This window comes from Pezoporus wallicus, unplaced genomic scaffold (assembly GCF_028554395.1).
Source record: "Pezoporus wallicus isolate ANWC-B61680 ecotype Strahan unplaced genomic scaffold, APGP_CSIRO_Pwel_v1 contig_2384, whole genome shotgun sequence".
In the NCBI taxonomy this organism is placed as follows: domain Eukaryota; kingdom Metazoa; phylum Chordata; class Aves; order Psittaciformes; family Psittacidae; genus Pezoporus; species Pezoporus wallicus.
This window is the reverse complement of record NW_026640488.1, coordinates 765668-787820: the sequence shown is the minus strand read 5'-3', so window position 1 is coordinate 787820 and position 22153 is coordinate 765668. Positions and strand designations below refer to the sequence as shown.

Below are 22153 nucleotides of genomic sequence, written 5' to 3'. Positions count from 1 at the left end.
TCCATCATATTTGAAAAATCATGGCAGTCAGGTGAAGTTCCCAATGACTGGAAAAAGGGAAATATAACCGCCATTCTCAAAAAGGGGAAAATGGATGACCCAGGGAATTACAGAGCAGTCAGTCTCACCTCTGTGCCTGGCAAAATCTTGGAGCAGATTCTCCTGAAAGGCATCCTAAGGCACATGAAAAACATCAGAGTGCTTGGTGACAGCCAGCCTGGCTTCACTAAGGGGAAATCCTGCCTGACCAATTTGGTGGCCTTCTATGATAGGGCTACAGAACTGATGGACAGGGGTAGATGTCATCTACCTGGACTTGTGTAAAGCATTCAACACTGTCCCACACGACATCCTTGTCTCTAAATTGGAGAGACATCAATTTGATAAGTGGACCACTTGGTGGATAAAGAACTGGCTAGATGGCCGCACACAAAGAGTTGCGGTCAATGGCTCAATGTCCAGCTGGAGACCAGTAACGAGTGGTGTCCGCCAGGGATCACTGTTGGGACCAGTCTTGTTTAACATCTTTGTTGGTGACATGGACAGTGAGATTGAGTGTGCATTCAGCAAGTTTGCGGATGACACCAAGCTGTGTGGCTTGGTTGTTACACTGGAGGGAAGGAATGCCATCCAGAGGGACCTTGACACGCTTGTGAGGTGGGCTAATGCCAACCTCATGAAGTTTAACTATGCCAAGTGCAAGGTCCTACACCTGGGTCAGAGTAATCCCAGGCACAGCTACAGGTTGGGCTGAGAAGAGATTCAGAGGAGCCCTGCGGAGAAGGACTTGGGGGTGTTGGTTGATGAGAAAATGAACATGAGCAGGCAGTGTGTGCTTACAGCCCAGAAAGCCAACCGTATCCTGGGCTGCATCAAAAGGAGCGTGACCAGCAGGTCGAAGGAGGTGATCCTGCCCCTCTACTCTGCTCTTGTAAGACCTCACCTGCAGTATTGTGTGCAGTTCTGGTTTCCTCAACATAAAAAGGACATGGAACTGTTGGAACAAGTGCAGAGGAGAGCCACGAGGATGATCAGGGGACTGGAGCACCTCCCATATGAAGACAGGCTGAGAAAGTTGGGGCTGTTCAGCCTGGAGAAGAGAAGGCTGCGTGGAGACCTCATAGCAGCCTTCCAGTATCTGAAGGGTGCCTATAGGGATGCTGGGGAGGACCTCTTCATTAGGGACTGCAGTGATAGAAGGAGGTATAACAGGTTAAAACTTAAACAGGTGATGGACATAAGGAAGAGGTTCTTTATTGTGAGGGTGGTGAGGCACTGGAATGGGTTGCCAAGGGAAGTTGTGAATGCTCCATCCCTGGTGGTGTTCAAGGCCAGGTTGGACAGAGCCTTGGGTGACATGGTTTAGTGTGAGGTGTCCCTGCCCATGGCAGGGGGGTTGGAACTAGATGATCTTAAGGTCCTTTCCAACCCTAACTATTCTATGATTCTATAATAAGCTTACTCCTTTTGCTTTTGTTTCTGTCAGATTGGTTATAAGGAGGAAGTTTTTTACTGTGAGAGTGGTGAGGCACTGGAATGGGTTGCCAAGGGAAGTTGTGAATGCCCCATCCCTGGTGGTGTTCAAGGCCAGGTTGGACAGAGCCTTGGGTGACATGGTTTAGTGTGAGGTGTCCTACCCATGGCAGGGGGGTTGAAACTAGATGATCTTAAGGTCCTATTCTATGATTTTATGGAGAATTTGTGAACATCCAGAGCAGTATCATCAAGATGGTCACAGCCTACAGAATGTGATTTATTAGGCGGAATGGAAGGAGCTGGTCTTCTGTTCAATGAAGAGGCTATGGGTTTTTAGAAGAGATACAGTGCTAATGGAGCTACATTTTTCTTGGCAGTAGCAGATTATTTAACAAGCTGTCTTGACCACAGTCTTTGTAATCTTTGGGGATTCCAACTGGACATGAGGAAAATTATATTAGAAATTTGTGTTCTAGAGCTGCTTGATTTACACAAGAGGATCAACACATTCCCCAGTCAACCTTCTTTGCACCCCAAGTGCAGACAGCTAATACCACTGATTTTTTTGTCAGTACTGAACTTTGGCCTGTTTAATCCAACAGTCAGGTAAAATATCTCCAGTGGAAATATAAAGTAAGAAAAAAACAAAACAAAACCAAATCAAAAAAAGAAGTACAGTAAAAGCTCCAGCTGCATAAGGCCTCCTAAACCCTGCTACTGACTTACTCTGAAAACTGTCTTGTGTAAGGGATGACAGGAAAAAGGAGTACAGGCTGCAGCAGAGAGCATGTCTCCCTTCACATATATCTAGTATCCTGTGAAGTTGCCACAAAAAGGGCTTTGCAGGCCTGAGCTGTCATCACATAACATTTCAAAGCCATACATTTCATTCTGTACTTCTCTTCTAGCCCAGATCTGTAAGTTTCCTTCTTATCGAAGGAAAAACTCAAGGCCCTCTACTTGTAACTACTCTGTACGCCTGCAGTAAAACTGTCGACATCTAAACACTCATGTAAACAGGTGCATATTTTTGTTCTGTCTCCCATCGGCATAATAAATATTATTAAGAGTAGAGCAGGCAGCAGATTTTTAAAAGGCTTTACTTATATCAATGGTAAGTCTGAATGGGTTTTTTGTCTGCTGTAGTAAGGCAGTAAAATATAATAGCCTCTTAACTGACACATTTTTATCAGTCTTATTATGGCTTTCTTCATGCCTGTCAGTGGATTATGGTAATTTTTTTAGTCACAGGTCTAATCAAAGTAGAAGACTCTGAGCTACTGACAGCTGAGGAGAGATAGAACTGCTTACATACTGTCATGAAATTCTAACACAGGCACAAAATTCTGCATCTCTCTCGCCCAACTCTCCTCCTAGCAAAACAAACCAGCTTTTGGAACAACGGGTTCCTTTTCTGTACCATACAAAGGAACAAAGAAGTAAAGTTCAATGCTTTCCCTCAAATTAATACAGCATTCAGAACATGAAATTTTATTCTTCTAGGCAGCTGCTATGGTGCTGTTTACAAATGGTTTTGTGATCACTACTGTAAACTCATCTTAATATCTACCATGTCCAAAATACCTCCTCTGCTCATTTCTGAGGATCTGGTCAACTTAAACCATTACCCTGCATAGCAAGAACTCCTAAGTAAGGTGGAAATACCACTTTCATTCAAGCAAGCAAGCTGCATTTACTTAGTCCTTCAAAGCACCAAGGAATAGCTTTGCGCAAGCATTATACAGTGGCTTAGAAGGGGAACAGCCAGGACTGTAAATACATGCAGGGTGTGCAGTGTGTATGAGCAGGCATACATTACATGCAATGGATATTATCACACTGCAGTTATTGGATTGTGTCATACGTGGGGGGATTTCTGTTTTCCCTAAACTTTACGGATTTCTACTAAAATAGATAAAAACTACACTGAAGTTCCTAGCATTAAAAATTTTACAAAGCATAAAGCTTTTGTGTTCCAAAAACAGTAGTTCCAGTGTAATTGTACTGAACTTGAGGGGCACAGATTAAAAACTGTGAAAGCTGAATTTCTGCATAGATTTAAGGCATAGACAAAACACTGCATGAATGCAGTTCATGTCAGGTAACAAAAGAAAGGTAGAGTAGCCTTCACTTCCCATTCGCTTCTGGCCCACCTCATATGCCAGCTGCAGTCAGCTGTCAGCTACTGGTCAGCAACCCAGTGTTTCCATTATAAACATCACTGTGATCATTAACACATTTCACACTGGCTACTGAAGAACAAGATGATATGATGTGAACTTGAAACACTAACCTAGACTTAAGAATACAAGCATGAGATTCTGTCTACTAGACTGTCTACTGAACACTAAATGTAGTAAGTGGTAAAAAAAAACAAGAGACAAACCAAACAAGAAAGACAGACTGGCAGCACATATTCTCACCAGTATTCATCACCATGGACAGTACAAGAGAAAATACGAAAAAACAAAACAGCAATCCAGAAAAGTAACACACCTGCTGCAGAAGACAAGAACAAATTAGTAGGAATGTTGCCATAGCCTGGATTTCAATCATATACCTTTTGTGTATAAAAACAGGTTGTTAGTGTCTTGAAGCTTGATCCTTCAATAGAATCATTTCTTTCTCATAAAGGTGGGGGATATCAGAAGACTCTGAGGCATAGGAACCAAGCACTATGAAGGTGTTTAAGAAAGAATCTATTTACAAAATGTAGCTGCTCTGAACATGACAGTATCAGTCTGAAGAGAGGCCTTCTACATTTGAGTATTTGCAAGTCTTCTCCTTCTTCCACTTCTTTTGATTTTACTTCAGTTACAGACTGCTAAAAAGGCTATGATCAAAACCAAGCATGGACAAGTGAGCTAAGGATTTAATCTTCACGTAAAATAATACAGATAGGTACTGAAGTTTAAGTGCTGCCTGACACTACATTTGCATTATCCACAACGGTAGAGATAATACCTAAGGAACATTTCTATGACGAAAGGCAAAATATTTACAAAAAAATTCAAATTTGTTGTCTATTGTGTGCAAGCTGAGAAGAGTTTCATTTCTCAAAATCTTTTTGAAGTCCTGGCTACTTGAATGGCCAATGTATTATCAGTAGAGTGCAATAATAAGAACTCCACAGAGCTTCATAAGTCATAGTATTGGATCCAGAGCTTATTGACATAAAAGTGAAATATTATCTTCTCATTGACTTTAAAGGGGCTTGGCTAAAGCCTATAGCAAAATACATTGTATAAACACTTGAAATAAGCTAAAAAACCTCTTAAGATTAAAGACATTATTATACAAAATCTTCTGCACTTACTGCTTAAAATTGTAGGATTTAATGCTATTTCCCATAGTTTCTATTCTGCAATGAACTAAGGTTATCTGCAAAAAAGATTTCTGTAAGACTGTTCACCCTGCTTTTGCCAATCCTTAATCTTTCCCATCCGTTTTTGTTATAGACCTCAATCACATCCATCCTTTTTAACAGCATACTAATTTCAGAAACTACCAAATCAAGCTTTATCATAAACAAGTCAAAATGTAACTTGAGGTCAGAAACCAGTGGAATCTGAAATATTTTCTGAATAAAAATGATATGGAGTAAGCTTTTGTGTCTGAAGGAAAGGCAGTGCAAGTAGTAAGTAGTACAATGGGGCTCAAATTATACAGAGGAACAAATACCTTCTACTAAAATACTTCCTTTTATAGGTCTCAGAATTTACTGTCCTGTCTGGACCTATCATTCATTTTATTCAGTATCTTAAGGCATATGTGGGAGAGTGGGGGAAGACTCCATTCAGTAACCAGGTCCTAACTGACCAGCACTATACAACATGAATTCTAACTAGTATTAATAGAGCATCTTCAAAACATGGTTTTCAATAGGTCAGCAACAAGCTCGTGTCAGCAACAAGCTCAGCAACAAATATCAGGTGAGCTTCTTTTTTAATTATTTTTAGATCTTTTCCTTGTAAATAAGAAAACCTAGCCAAACTGGAATGAAGCTTTTCAAAGCTCATTATCAATACTCATCTTCTGTTTAATGCCACAAAAATCCAGTCCTTAACATATGATAGAAATACATTTCTGTGGCTGGTACACAGTTAAGTGCTTAGCAGTGACAGGCTAGGTATCAATAGAATAAAGTACTGCTTTTCTAAATGAAAGCCATGGGAAATGCTAAAATAGCAAAATACTAGAATAATATAGTTATGTGCCACACTCTAACACACATTACTTGGAAATTCTGCTCTGGCCATACTGTGCTCCTGTCGTTTAACTACACTTTTCAGCCTGGCACTTCAATGCATTATTTTACATGGATGCCAGCTTGACTGACAAGAACTGCCACTTCTTAAGAATGCTGTAAAATTAACATTTTAAGTTTGCTTTGCCTATGAGGTATCCTCTACCTTCCTAGTGGCAGGCTTCATGTGGGAGGACCTGCTAACTTAAGGTGCTGGAAGGTTTAGCTGATGGCATAACATACACTTCTTGGCGATATTTCTCACTTACACAGCAAGAACAACTACTGATTGCAAGACTCATCCTAAACTGTCCACTTTAAAGATAACCAATCAAGTGCTAACATCTCTTTCAAATTCCCTGGCATAGGAACATTTCTTCCTCTACCCTACCACCACCCTATAAGGCTCTGCTTGCAAAACTGGCACAGAACAGGCAATATGATTTATGCCGATTTTGGCCCAATAAACAAATAAAAGCTAGAAGAAGGAGCTGAGGGATGAAAGGTATATAAATTAAATGTGGATTTTTGATATCAACTTTGACTAATGTCTTCAGGGGACCCAGAATTTGCTTTTAATACACTGGAATGTTTGGGGGTTTTGGTTGGTTTGGGGCACTGAGTGGGTTGTTCTTTTTGTTTTTTCTCTTCTTGTTTTTTCTGTGTTAAGATTCGGTAATACAGATCAGCCAGCTTTGAAGGTCGCTAGATAAGGACATGATACTATAGTGTTTCTCTTCTCTGTACAGTGCACCTAAAATAATTTCATCATATGCTACTTAGTAGAATTGAATCAATTCTATCAGATTGCTGTGTTGTGTTCAAATACATGAAGCCAAATAATGAGCATTTGGCTTATTGTTCACCCTTTTCAGGAAACTCGGTCTTGGGGGAAACTGACAATCAAAATAAAACACTGTGTTATAGCCTGTGAGAAGAGCTTCTGTTCCAAACCCAATGACAAGTACCATTGTCTTTCATTGTGGAGGTATTCCCCACCAACACAGGCTACTGCTGATTAGCAGTAAATACAGATTAGCAGGCAAATACCAAATGGGCCACCTGTATGCCACAACAGATTTCTGAACAACATCAATTTTAAAGACCCAGAAGTATCAGGCCACAGATGGTGCTTTAAAAATCATTACTAGGGCAATTTACTTCATCTCACCTCAGTGTTTATTGTTGCAATTATGCAACAATAGATGCAAATCAGTTACTGAATTTCACCACAGTCATAGTTTCTTTTTAACAAAATCCAAAGGATCACAACAGTAAACAATAATCCTCATCATGGTCTCACAGAACTGAATAACCATCTCTGATCTGGGGATCAGGTGGACAGTGAAAGTCAAGATGTCACAAATCTTGGTCCCTGTAGAGGTCTCAAAATGACAGTCTTTCAGTGACCAAGGATGCTGATGGAAATACCTAAGTTACTGAGAAAGGAGAAAACATTTTAAGTTTTGGACTGTTCCCAGACTTGTGACAACTGCCACCACTTCCGTCTTTCCTCTTTAGTCTCTTGAGGATTTTTTTGGTTGTGTTCTGGGTTTTGTGGTGGGGAATTTTGTTTCATTTTGGGGGATTGTCCTGGGTTCAGCAGTAGCAGTCATGTTTTTTCCTTTGTGTTAACTGGTGCAGTGCTGTGTTTTGACTTCTAGTTTGAGAACAGTGTTGGTGAAGCCGATGTTTTCGGTTGTTGCTAAGTGATGTTTACCCTGACCAAGGACTCTGTGAGGCTCATGCTCTGCCAGGGAGGAGGGGAAGCTGTGAGGAAGCAGAGACGGGGCGCCTGACCTGGGCTAGCCGGGGAGGTATTCCATACCACAGCACGTCATGCCCGGGGTGGGGGGTAACTGGGAGTTACCCGGAAGGACAGGGGCTTCCGTGTGGAACTCGCTTTCTTGGCCGGTGGTATCGTATTCTCTTCCCTTGTTATTTTCCCTTATCATTGTTTTAGCTGATAGTAGCGGTGGTGATTTGTTGCTGGACTGTTCTTGTCTCAACCCGTAGGAGTTGCACTCTCTCGATCCTCCTCCCCGTTCCTCCGGGAGTGGGGAAGGGGAGAGCCCCGGTGCGGGGGGGGGGGGAGACGGACACGGACTTCGATTGTTGTCAGCTCGGCACCACTCACTGGAAGTGAGCGAACGAGTTACCTGACTGGGTTTAAACCACGACAGGGATTAAAAAAAAAACAAACAAAAAAAAAAACAAAAACAACACCACAAAAACCCAAACCCAAAAGAAAAACCAAAACCAAAAGCCAAGCAAGGTATTAAAGACTTGCTGCTCTTCTTTCTAAAGTCAATCCTCTGAAAAAAGTCTATATATGCTATGATCTGGGAGGAGGTCATATTCTTTCTGTCTAGTCAACCATAATTGCTAGGCTGCAAGGTGATGGTTTCTCAAGAGCTTTAGGTAGAAGAGGTCTTACAACCCATTTATCATTTGCAGTTCAAGTGCCCCAGGCAGATAGGCAGAGCTTCCTTTCCTGCACGAACTCCTGTCCATTAGAGTCCTCTTCACAGATAATTTCAATTTATTTTCCATACAAAGGATTGTCTCTAAAAATAACTCTTTTAGCACATGCATATTCTAACATTCAAACGTGTACTCAGACTTCAATTCTGTAAGAGAACATTATGAAAATGAAATTAGCTAAAATTAGAAAGATTAGCTAAAAAGACTATCACATCCCTAAAATTCTACAGGTGTCTGAAGTCCTAACAGACAATTTTAGATCTGACAGGACAAACTGTATTGGCATTGCTCCATATGGCAGAAATTTTGCAATCATCACCTCTGACTGCAAGGTCGCTGTTAAGTTTGCAAAGACAGATTTCCAAAACAATTCCCCTCTTTCACCTATTTCAGAGTAGGAAAACAAAGAAAAAAGCCCACGCTACTCAAAAGAGAAATCTTAAATTGCTACTAAGAAGTCAAATGGACTACAACAGCATTAAATCCCAGAAAAATTGCCTAGAGAAGACTGACTCACCATCTAATTTTTTTCAATTACCATCATCTAATTTTTTTCAATTACCATCATAAAAATTATTTCTTCATTGCTATCGTATCTTTTATAGGGAAAGAGGTAGAACCTGCCTTCTCTTAAGCAGAACAATTAGTCTGTTAAGAAAAATAACATAACTTCTAATAGTAATTGGAAAGCGTTCACGTCAAGTTCATACACTTAGGCAGGAATAATTAAATGCTCAAAACACACAGTGGAGAACAGCCTGCTAGGTATCAGTTCTGTTGGAAAATTCTAGTTGTTACATTGAATCATGAATATGAAATAAATACTTCCATATTTCTTTGGTTTAGTACCATACAATAAGAAAAGCAGATATGCCATTTATAGTCATGAACATAAGCTGAAAGTGAAATAACTATTCAGCACAAGTAACGCATTAGCTAAGGTATGAATCCACATTTGCGTATGACATTTCAGGAAAAACAGACTACATGGAGAGAGTTCAGAGAAGAGGGGAGATCTGGGACCTAAAACGTATCTTCTATGAGGAAAGACAGAGATAGGACTATTTAGCTTTACGTGATCAAATGGAAATGTACTAGTAGGAGTCACAACGTATTATAAAGAACTGCTGCACAGAGGAAGGGATTAATTTGTTCTGCCCATCCACTGTGGACAGGACACAAAGTAGTAGTCAATCACAGCAAAAAAGAGATCTGTGGTAGTTTTGCATTACTGAAGATAGTGGCGTAGGAAATATCTGCTACTTGCTGGTGGTCTTTGAGGCCAGGTTAGAGAAACACCTGTCAGGAACACCACTAGAGTACAGGCCCAGACATAGATGATTTCTTGTGATCCAAGAATATTATCGGATTGTTTGCATACTCTCCTTTTCAAATTGTTTTGTAGCATGTAACTGCTCCCCATTTTCGCGCATTTTCACTTTATGGCCTAGGTTAGCACAAATGTTTATTCACTCACTGAAAGCTGTTGCAAGTACAACTGCCAAGCTTGAGGACTCAAAAACAATGGCTAGTTTTCCTACAGAAAATACCTGAATTCACAAATGGAAAAAAAAGTAGTCTAACAAATAAAAGGAGTATCTTAGGAAGTACAATCCACTGTAAAGGCTTCTTGAGGGCTGGAAAAGGCCTGGGAATATTCTTCCTAAACAAAAGCTATGCATTACTGCAGCTGAGAAGCAATACATCAAAATTGTCAACTTCTCCAATGTACTGTGCTTCATTTCTCTCTTCCAAAAAATTAGAAAAGCTTGTAAATTCTAGGAAGACACACATCATCTTGCACCTGACACATACATGCACACACTAATTGTGCTTGGGAACTGAAATAAAGGAAATTAAGAGAAATTTTAAAAGTGATAAAACAAGAATACTGCAATATTTGCATGCCCTATCCTTCTCTGTGTTCATTTGTCAAAGAAATCACAGCATACCAAACATAACCTCATTCCCTTCTCAAAACTTTTTTAAATTTTTTCATCCCTTGCACATAATTTAGCAAATATAGTATTTATTTGCTGAAGAAGGAAGTGGTAGAGAAGAGGGAGAGAATGAAAAGATATATTAATGGGTAGCATAGCAGTATTAATAAAGCATGGGGGCAGATGGGAGAGTACAAATAATTTTATTTGAAGTGTCGCACACTGACAAGAAGTCTCTGGGGGTCTCTCTCTTTATAAAAATAGCTGTTCACCACTGCAGTGATTAACCTCTTAGCTTTGTAATTTTATCTTCCAGTAAGAACCAACAACAAACAGGATGCCTACAGGTTCCAACAGGATGAACATTGCAAAATCTCCTGCAATTATCCAGCCAAATGTGACAAGTTAATCAATATTATAGTTGGATTGCTACCTTAAGTTTATTTCATCTTTAAATCTTACTACATTGAAATATATATAAAACAAAACAAAAAAAGCTTAAGATATGTGTGTCCATTTGAGTAAATAGTCTCTGTAAGTATGAAATTGTATAGGACTATTCGTGCAATCGAGGAATTACCCAGGTTAGTGAAGACTGAAGGGTTTGACCCAAAATATTCATTCCTCCATCCTTGAGATTAGTTGTGGAATGAGGTACCAATTCAACACGAAAACTATTATCAACATCTGGAACTTCATCTACTTTTGCAAAGGACAGAGTGAAACCACATATTCATGAGTAGTAATTTACACCTCAACCTCACTGAACAGAAAGCATGAGAATGCCATTAGTTTCACATGCCTACGTCAAGGCACAAAACAGATGAACAGTTTGTTCTACTGCTGGAGCAAATGTACAAGCAGCAAAACTGGAATTCTAGACAGGAGGGCAAAACCATGACCATATCTCAGCCAGCCCTCCCCACAGTCCCACACATTAGCACAGCCCTACACTCTGTTATGGCTTCTGCCAATACACCAATGCAGGGACACGTCTCATTCTCTGCAGGAGAAACAGTGTTTATATCTGGCATACAGATGGAGAAAACAGCAGATATGGTAAAAGTTGCCTACACCAAGACCTGATAATAGAGGTGACAATGCCTCTGTCACCCTAGTAGACACTCACATGGTGACTACATTCAGACTGGGTCAGACTGCAAGAGGCCATTTACTGCCATCTTGCATAAGAAGGGAAGAACAGATAGGTCACTCATTTCCCTTTTCCTAAGGAATTTTCCCAAAGGCCTATACATATATAAAATATATAATATATTGTATAATATATATTATATAAAATATACAATATATATAATGTGCATATATATATACACATACACACATTTCAATAAACCACATTTTCTCTGCTGACTGTATTTGCTCCTCCCCATCTCCATTCCAAACTAGTGGAATGAGTTGCCAGTCAGTGTTTGGCTAGCCTGAATTGTCCCGATATGCAAACTAGACTACCCCCTCACTTAAATACCCTAGAGAGCATTTTTTCCTGCACTTTTCATTTCACCATCCATTACATAGATAATGAATCCAGCCCCAATGTTTGTTTATACTAATGAATATGTAACTAATGAAATGAAGATTAAATACTAGTGCAATGACATAAGATAGAAAATACAAATACTAAATTTTACTAATCATGTATTTATGAAATACATGAACAAACTCTGAAGGTTAAAACATCTTTGAATCTAGACATCAAAATCGTGCAATACAAAACTACTGTATTACAGCTGTAATAATTGCTGTGGCAAATCAGTAGTCCAAGCAGGAAGCAGCCCAAGCCATAGGACATCAGGTACCCCATTCACCCAGTTACTACCAGGCAGCGGAGCAGGTGCAGCCCATTCAGAAAATCCTCTGCCCAATAAACAGACCTTCCAGACTGGATACCAGCCTAGACCACAATCATTTCATATGGCTGTAATGACATCCTCCTCATTCCACCAAGTTTTGATTTAAACTAGCATTGATGAAAACCAAGCTTCAACTGCACTACAATTCTGTTTGCAGCCTCTGATTATGGGAAGAAAATATTCAGCCACGTCTGCACTTTGCTAACATACAGGACTGCTGAGAACCAATTTAACTTCCATTATAACTTAGAAGAGCATCAGGGTGGTTTTAAATTACATCTTAATGAAATGGTACTTAACCAGTTTTTCTGAAATCCTGCACTGCCAACACTCAGAGGAATGCTTCTTTATTTCTTTACCCAAAATCTTAGCCACCTCTTCAGCTTTCTCACACCAACTTTGGGACAATCTGCTCACAACTGTGCTGTCTGAACATGCTTCTTGCCTGGAAAATCCTCATCGGTTTAAAATTCTTTCGAAGGCCCTCCAAAACATTATGGATCATTAATGCTATCATCATTAAAATTCAGGGCACAGGAGTCTGTTTGCTGCTTTGCTGTCATCAGAATGAAGTTTAAGGAAGCTTTCTTGCCTCAGCTAAGGGTTATTTACACTAAAACTGGTATGTGTTATATTATTGGTCAGCAGTTACCACATTATCCGCATCAAAACAGCGGTCAACAGAGGCGTACCGTGGAAGACTGCTTTCTGCAGTTATTTTCTCACGTACAAGCAATGATGCAAGAGGGAACAATGGGAACCTGAACCCAGACCTATTGTAACTGCGCTGAAAAAAGAGGAGAGACAGTGCTGTAAAATCTGTGTGGAAGATTTATATTGCTATTATCCTCTAGATATTTCACAGTTGGATATGAAAGCCAATATATAAAGTGATTTTCAGCTATCTTTTACAAAATTAATCTGAGAGAAATAGCCCAGTGGACAAATACTGAAGGTCAGATTTTTTTGTTTGGTTTAATAAGTAGGTAGATATATAGTATTAGACAAGCCATGCTTAGGAAGCCTAGGTCAGTGGTACTTAAATAGCAGTGCATGGGATGGACATAAACTCTGAAGTCCTAGGGGAGACTGGGTTTCTTGGCATCCTGAGCTACTTGGTAAGTTATAGTGGAGGGTCCTCTACAGAGTGCAAAGACTCTGAGAAAGTCAAACTTGAAGAGTCTGGGAAGAAGAATCACTGCTGCTTACAGATATTGCTGGGTGGCACTGATGAAACTTGGTGATCAATTTGCTGGGCTCACCTGTCAACTCTGGAAATTCAAGTCATGTTCAAAACTTCCAGTTCTCTTTCCCAATATATGCTGTTCTAGCCTGGCCTGCCCCTCCTCTCATGTTAGTGACTTTCAGCCATGCAAGGGAAAGCTAGGCTTTCGTTGTGTTCAAACAATCATCAATGTGAGAGTTGCAGAATAGATATGAAATTAATCCAAATATGTGTGTGGGATGATACAGACCGGTATCTTGATGCCTGTGCAAAACCTGCTGTCGAGATCCATTGATAGCTTAAGTTTCAAAATAGAAAAAGGAATGAACTCAGAAACAATTAAGTCCTGACTGGAAAGAGCCATGTAGGTACCCGAGTCTGCGTGTGAGTGGAGTGCCCATCTGAATTTAATCAGAAGATGGGGGTGTATGTGCATCTAAATCAATGTCTGCCCCAATTGGGGGGGGGGGGGGAGAGAAAGGAAAGCATTAGCCTAGATTTTCTGTCATGTCTGTGATGAACATGCTTCTCTCTCTTTCTTTCAATCTCTTCCCTCAGATAAGGGATTTAGAACTGCAATTTACAAACTTCTCAGCCAGGAGCCAAGAATCATGAAGGTTCAGCTAATGCTCTGATGTGGTCCCATTTCCACTACAGACATTTCTCTGCAAGGGAAAAAACAGGACAGATGACAGCGAGGAAAGACTAGCTACCATCGCTGTTATATATCGTGTTGAATTCGCCTCACTAATACCAGGGCAGATCATGTAAATTACCTGCCTAGGGCGTAGTAAGTTTGGTCCCTTGAGTTTTCAGTTTGGTATAATCACTGGCTTGATTAATGGTGCAGCAGTTCCCTAATCCTGCTCTGCTCACTCAGAGGATATGCACTGGATACTATTTTTTTTTAATTCTTTTTTAAAAAGCTTCTAGAGGCCGAAGTCCGTCTTTAATGCGCAATATTATTTCATTCCTAAACAAACACCTGACTGATTGAAGCAGGTTACAGATGCCCTTGAGCCTTGAATAATCACAGTATGCTCGTGACTTGGTTTACTTCCACTTCAACCAACCACTGTGAATCAACAGCTTCCATTATCAGGTGAAAATACGTAGTGCCAACCAGTGATCTCAAAGCTCCAATATTCCATATTCACTTCATATTTACTTTATAACATTTATAAGAGATAGTAGTTCTGTATCTTCTAACTCAAAGGTACATTTTGATATTTGGCATTCCATCTAAAGTTCCAGCTTTGGAAGTCTGATGGCTTCATGAGAAGATACTCCCCTAAATTTGATTTTAGATTGTTAAAGTGAATTTAAAGAGAAACTGAGAACATGAATCTTTACAGCTTAAAAAAAAAAAAAAAAAAATTAGAAGCCAGGTAATTAAGAAATACTTACTACCACTTAAAAAAAAAAATAATAATAAAAGAATAAATTAAGAAAACCTCATCCCCCTCTTAATTTAAGCCAGTCTAGCGATCTGGATTGGGGGGTTCAGGCTCTGAACTCAATGAATTCACATCACATGGATTTGGATTCATACTTACATACATAATAGAAATTTAAGCCTGAACATCCAAGTGAATACAGCCGCACTGTGAAGAGACAAGCTATGAATGAATAGCTTAATTGGACATTTGCAAAATTAACTTGTCAAAAGTAATTACCCTATACATGATCCAACTGGATATGTTTTATATCAACCACAATTTAAAAGAGTATTTAAGCTATTCCTTGTCCTTTCAAAAATATATTCACAATGTTCTGCTTATTTACCATGTTACTACCATGCACTTTCAAATCTTTGAAGCACTCTTTGGTACAAGCAGACAACAGATTCATTTTTGTGTTCAGTTCTGAAGAGGTTAGCATATACGCAGACTATTTTTCATGGAAATTTTCTCATTCCTTCTTCTTAAGTTAGAGTAAAATCACCCTGACTAAACATATGTCTTTGCTTTCTGTGTGTAACAATAAAAACGGCTTTAAAACAAAACACCTAGATACTAGGAGGGAAAAGACCAAGTAAACATGACCACAAGCAAGACTGTAATTACAAGAGATCAGAATTTGCAAACAAACTACCATGGAAGGCAGTTTACCCCTTTTCATTGAGGGTAGAAGCTTCTTTACATTACCAAACACTACACACACATACCTACAATACAGTATGTCCAGACCCGCACCTTTCAGAGCACAGCTTATTGTATTGCCCTTGTCCTTTGTGTTTTCCAATCACTGCAAGAGTGCCAGTAGTGATATTTATTTTCATGTCTGTCCATTTGTTTTGTGTTTTTTCCAATTAATGCTTAATTTCACATTTTGGAAGATTCTAAGAGAAGAACAGACATGCTTTGAGGAAGAGGACTCAAAGAGGAAGTTTCTCACTTTCAGGACCTAAAAGAAATAGTAAGCTTTGCATGACTCATATAGCAGTAATAAAATGCTCCTGGAATCAGTTCCTATCTAGTGCTGTGAGAGAGCAGATAGTAATAGGAAAAATAAAATCTCTTGATACACAGGTGTATTTCTCTCGGCCATGCATAAGGCAGCTGTATATCTACTCAAAATAGTGTCTCACTGTATTTCCATCTCAGTAACACAGGCAGCGGTAATCCAAAGCACACCATTGAGGCCAGGTACATCACAGAGCCTTCCAATACACAGTGACCTCTGCATACCTGGCCTAGCAGAAAGGTTCTTCTATGCATTCATTAAAAACATACAAATTGTCTAGTGACTTGGTAGAGTATCACTTCTTCTCATACCAACACTACCCTAATTAAAAAAGACTTCCTAGGCAATCACTTATGTACTGCATTAATCCATAGAGTAGCAGAAAAAGACAGAAGGGAGATAAAAAGATTGTTAGAACAGAAGCCAGCAATGCATTCTTATACCATTTCAGCTACTTAGGCCACTACAGTAAGCACCAGGAGAGAGAAAATACTACTAGAGTGGACAGAAAGCTGTGCTACCGTATTATTAATGCTAATACTTAGAGAGGAAAGGGAAGGGTATATGGCAAAGATAGAAAGGTGTGCCTCTAAAGTCCCTTAAGCAAAGGCATTATTGCAGTTACCTAACACATGCTACTTCATTCAGTTTTGCTTTAGCAGCAGTTTTGGGATCAATCCCAAACTCTTACTGAAGTCTCCAGAGACTTTTGTTTGAGCAAGGCCCAGAGAAGCAGCCTTTTGACACAGTCAAAATATACCATGCTGCTGCTGGCTTGTAATGAATTCCTTGCACGTGTTACTATACTGGACAAGGCAAAGAGGAAATACAAACTTCAAAGATTATCCAATTTATTAAAACTTAACGAGCCACTGCCCCAGTATGTGCAAAGCACACAACACCTCTTACATTCTGGCTTCAGACTGCAATTTACTAATCAGTTACTGAAGCACCTCAGTCCCAAAGCAGTTACTGACTGATCAGTTAATAAAAGTTTCTACAGAGAGAATTTCAGCTCCATAATGGAAGCATTCCACCTAATCTGAGATGATGTAATCAGTTGCTGAAGCTGAAGCACATCAGTCCCAAAGCAGTTACTGATTGATTGGTTAATAAAAGTTTCTGCAGAGAGAATTTCACTTCCACAATGGAAGAACTCTATCTAATCTGAGATGATGTTAAAAAAGCACAAAAAAAACAAACCCACACAAAAAAAAACACAAAGAACACAACTCCCCCCAAAACACAGCACTTAATTTTTCTCCTTACCTTTAAAATAATAGTAAAAGAGGTATTCTGCTATCAATGTATTTTATATAATGGCATAGAACTTTAATACAGCTATTTACCACAAGATCGCACAATTATTCATACTTTTTCCAAAGAATAAATTGGAAAAATACCAATGGCTGGAAAAACCCTAACCATTCTATAATTCCATGAAATAGCAGCTCTGTGATATAATATGAACAAAACACCACCCCAAGAGTCTTCAATGAGGCGACATTATCCTATGAGTAACGTTATCCCATCCCATCTCCAAAACAAAAGAAAAAAAGATTCTGGTTAGTCAGCAGCCTACGTGACATAAGCTGCTGTTACTGGTGGGCAGCAGTTCATACCAGTCAGCATGAACTGATGGTGCCACAGAAAGCCCCAGGACAGAACAAATGACACAAAATGAAATACTCAATTCAACTTTGTTAGCAGTCCTTTCCATTAGGACACTAGCTACACAAGTAGCAAAACAGGAAATACACTTGTGCTGCTTCTCTGTGTTCTGCCTGTTTTGTACCCAAAAGCACTCATTTCTCCAGGTTATCACAATACAGCTCTGTTCACAAGCTCTCAGTTAATGCCGGTCACTAATACACTAACTATCTTTACCAGGTCCATGGAGAAATCATAACCAGGATTGCAAAGCAGCAAGTCTTCCAGAGTCTACAGGGGTGAAAAACCCAACCCAACTGCATCCCTCCAAATAATCTACTAAACAGCAATGCTTACTTTCTTCTTCATTTCATTCATCACTTCATTATGTGACTGGTGTTCATACAGGAATAGGTATTATTTAAACCGCAAGATGGATGAATAATTTCAAGGGCACTGCCATCATCTTTTCATTCTCAGGAGGAAGCAACGTTTACTGTTTTATTGCACCATAAGAAAAGTTACCAAACATATAGACATGGCATATATACAGTATGAGGGTAAGAGGGGGAACACACAACACATGATGATGGTATCAGCCAAATACCCACACACCACAAACATTTTATCACTTATTTAAAAAAAGCAGAACAGAAACCAGGTTTTAGAATAATAGAATCACAGAATAGTTAGAGTTGGAAAGGACCTCAAGATCATCTAGTTTCAACCCCCTGCCACGGGCAGGGATACCTCACACTAAATCATGTCACCCAAGGCTTTGTCCAACCTGGCCTTGAACACTGCCTGGGATAGAGCATTCACAGCTTCCCTGGGCAACCCATTCCAGTGCCTCACCACCCTCACAATAAAGAACCTCTTCCTTATGTCCAATCTCACCTTCACCTGTTTTAAGTTTTAACCTGTTATACCTCCTCCTATCACTACAGTCCCTAATGAAGAGGTCCTCCTCAGCATCCCTATAGGCACCCTTCAGATACTGGAAGGCTGCTATGAGGTCTCCATGCAGCCTTCTCTTCTCCAGGCTGAACAGCCCCAACTTTCTCAGTCTATCTTAATACAGGAGGTGCTCCAGTCCCCTGATCATCCTCGTGGCCCTCCTCTGCACTTGTGCCAACAGTTCCATGTCCTTTTTATGTTGAGGACACCAGAACTGCACACAATACTGCAGGTGAGGTCTCACAAGAGCAGAGTAGAGGGGCAGGATCACCTCCTTCGACCTGCTGGTCACGCTCCATTTGATGCAGCCCAGGATACGGTTGGCTTTCTGGGCTGTAAGCACACACTGCCTGCTCATGTTCCTTTTCTCATAGACAAACGCCCCCAGGTCCTTCTCCGCAGAGCTGTTCTGAATCTCTTCTCAGCCCAACCTGTAGCTGTGCCTGGGATTGCTCCAACCAAGGTGTAGGACCTTGCACTTGGCATGGTTAAACCTCATGGGGTTCGCATCAGCCCACCTCACAAGCGTGTCAAGGTCCCTCTGGATGGCATTCCTTCCCTCCAGCGTATCAACCGAACCACACAGCTTGGTGTCATTGGCAAACTTGCTGAATGCACACTCAATCCCACTGTCCATGTCACCAACAAAGACATAGAACAAGACCGGTACCAGCACCGATCCCTGGCGGACACCACTCATTACTGGTCTCCAGCTGGACATTGAGCCATTGACCGCAACTCTTTGTGTGCAGCCAGCCAGTTCTTTATCCACCAAGTGGTCCACTCATCAAATTGATGTCTCTTCAATTTAGAGACAAGGATATCGTGTGGGACAGTGTTGAACGCTTTGCACAAGTCCAGGCAGATGTTGTCAACTGCTCTACCCTTCTTCATCAGTTCTGTAGCCCCATCACAGAAGGCCACCAAATTGGTGAGGCAGGATTTCCCCTTAGTGAAGCCATGCTGGCTGTCACAAAGCACCTTGTTGATTTTCATGTGCCTTAGGATGCCTTTCAGGAGAATCTGCTCCAAGATTTTGCCAGGCACAGAGGTGAAACTGCTGCTCTGTAATTCCCCGGGTCATCCATTTTCTCCTTCTTGACAATGGGGGTTATATTTCCCTCTTTCCAGTCGTTGGGAACTTCACCTGACTGCCATGATTTTTCAAATATGATGGACAGTGGCTTAGCAACTTCATTCGCCTGCCCCTTCGGGACCCGCGGATGGATATCTTCACTGCCCATGGACTTGTGCATATTCAGGTTCTTAAGATGGTCTTGAACCAGATCCTCTCCTACAGTGGGACCAAGGTCTTCATTCTCACAGTCCCTACGTGTACCTTCCAAGACTTGGGTGGTGTGGTCACAGCCTTTGCGAGTGAAGACTGAGGCAAAGAAGTCATTCAGAACCTCAGTCTTCTCCAAATCCTGCGTAGCCAGTACTACCGATAGGTTCTGGAGGGGGCCTACATTGTTCCTAGTCTGGTTTTTATTCTCTATTTTGCTTCAAATGCCCCAGGCACTGTGGGAAGATGAGCTCAGCAGTGTAACTATATAAGTAAAAATAAACCATCCCAGAGTAAAGACATAATACCCAGCAGGATAAGGTTTTCAACTTGTGTTCTTCAAGCTCACACGGGTGACGTATAATGCAATGTATAGATGGATATATTTGAAGGCAATGAATATACAAAAGCCTTGAAAATAAATAACCCCTTATAAATCAATCCTAAACAAGCAAAACGTAAGTCTGTGCTGTTGCATAGAAAAAAAGGTGAGACAGGGCTGTCCCACTTCAGAATCTGAAACCTTGAGCAATTATCTGCAGTATTTTCCTTCATTTACATTTCTGTTGTGCTTTTAGTGTACTAATTAATCACAAAGTTCCATCTGGCCAACAGTTTTAGTTCACATCCTTATTGCTTCAGACAATTAAAAGTAGCCTTTAGTGCCAAGAACAATAAAAGCAGCCCCTTGAAGCACTTTTAAATATAACCTCTTAGAACTGGCTTCAACCCACAAGTAATCTCACATTTTTAAGAAATCCCTCTCTGACAAGCAGCACCTTGACAGGATTTAACACTTGATACTATCTTTAGGTTGGTTTCGATTAAAAAATTAATTATAGACTAAACTAACATCATTATTAGAACTGGTTACCTCCAAGCATTTATGTCACAACTCTTTCAAACAATTCCTTCACTTTATTCGTGACAGAGAAGTCAATAATAATGGAAGGTTTTGCTGATCATTAATACCATCTCTTAGTCAGGAAAAACACTTTGATGCGTGCTCCTGATTTGACTATTCAACTGAACTTTTTCTTCTTTAAAAAGCTGAGCACAGATCTTTGCATCTATTTTTTCCTGGCGTTTGGCTGTCAGCTGGAATTTTACAAATGGGTTTATAAAACTGAAGCCATAAACAATTTAAAATGATACAGACAATATATACCTCAAGTGCACTTTGGAAGGTATAGCTTGCCTAAAATTAGACACTTGGGCAAGCATCAAGACTGTGACAGGCTACCTTCAGAAGCAAAAGATTAGGATTTCGTTTGTACTTTTTACAGCAGCATTTAGTTTCTTCTCTTGTCCTGGGGTCAAGAGAGAAAGTTCTTGTTAGAGTACTGGTTATGTGAAACCATATGCTGCTGAAATTTTATATCCTTGACTTTATGTAAGTCATAGATATCCTGCAACAAGAGTTGTGGCTCTTAATTTAGGAAGTAACAAGCCTCAGCTCTTTGAAATTTCAATTTAAAATTGTAAACAGAAGAAAGAGAATACATGACAAAGCAATGCAAAAAGTAATAAAACACAGGAACAAATTAGTCTCACTTCTACACGCTTTCTCTATCCTTCCTGGTTCTTCATTCTATGGAGTAAAGTGAAAACCAAAGGCCAGAGAGACATTTTAAAGGCTTTCTTGCAGATATTGGACATAATTACTAGTAAATCTCAGATCAGCTGAAATATTATCAATTACCTTCTTCTGCATTCTCCCTCACAGACAGTACATATGAAATTCATACAGTAAGTTTATAGACATTTCTCCAATGTCTTCTTCATTGGAAGAAGGCTTCTGCCTAGTCTCTGCTGTTTCCAAATGCAGTTCCCATTGCTTGAAAAACAAACTATAAGAACCACTACCAAAACATGTTCCCTATAAACTGAACTGTATCTAAATATAAACCTAATTCTGAATTACAACTCAAGCATTTAGAAAACATTGTGTAACAGGTCCAAACCAAATGGAGTGATCACCCTAGAAGAAAGTCATACTGATTTCCAACTACGAGAAATTAATCCCTAGGTGGCTGGACATCATACCAAAGGTAGCACAGGCTCGTAATATCAATTTTCTAATAATTTAGTCAAGATACAACACCAAGATGACAGTGATGCACTAGGAAAACCACTTATGCCTATAACAGCAGAATTTCACACTGAAAAATTAAGACTTTAATAAGGATTATAAGTAGTACTCACCATAAGACAAAATTAGTGGTGCTGAACTCCCTCAGACTAAGACTACCTTTGTCTTTAGGGAATGGGCTATAAGGCTTCCCAGCTACAATAATTCCAGTAACTACTTTGCTGCCAACTAACCAAGTGTCCTGAGACACAAGGAGGTTCAATGTACCCAAGTGTTAGTTTTCAAGATCACCAACATCTGATTCAAATCACAGCTGCAGTCACCTGCTCACTGCAGCATCCCCAGTCAAGCCATGCCATGTGAAAACCAATACACAAGAGACACAGTATAAGGGCTTCTCATGGCTGAACAAAACATACAGGTTCTCTCCTCACAACACAGCCTCCAAGGAACAGTGAATT

General features: G+C 40.0%; 1 long non-coding RNA gene across 1 annotated transcript in view; it reads right to left on the bottom strand.

Moving 5' to 3' along the window:
- LOC130604497 (uncharacterized) overlaps nucleotides 1-21935 on the bottom strand; it is an 84544-nt gene extending 62609 nt beyond the window's left edge. Inside the window, exon 1 of the long non-coding RNA XR_008973472.1 lies at nucleotides 21806-21935. This is a non-coding gene — a long non-coding RNA (uncharacterized LOC130604497). The remainder of the gene's footprint in view (nucleotides 1-21805) is intronic.
- Nucleotides 21936-22153: the final 218 nt, after the last annotated feature.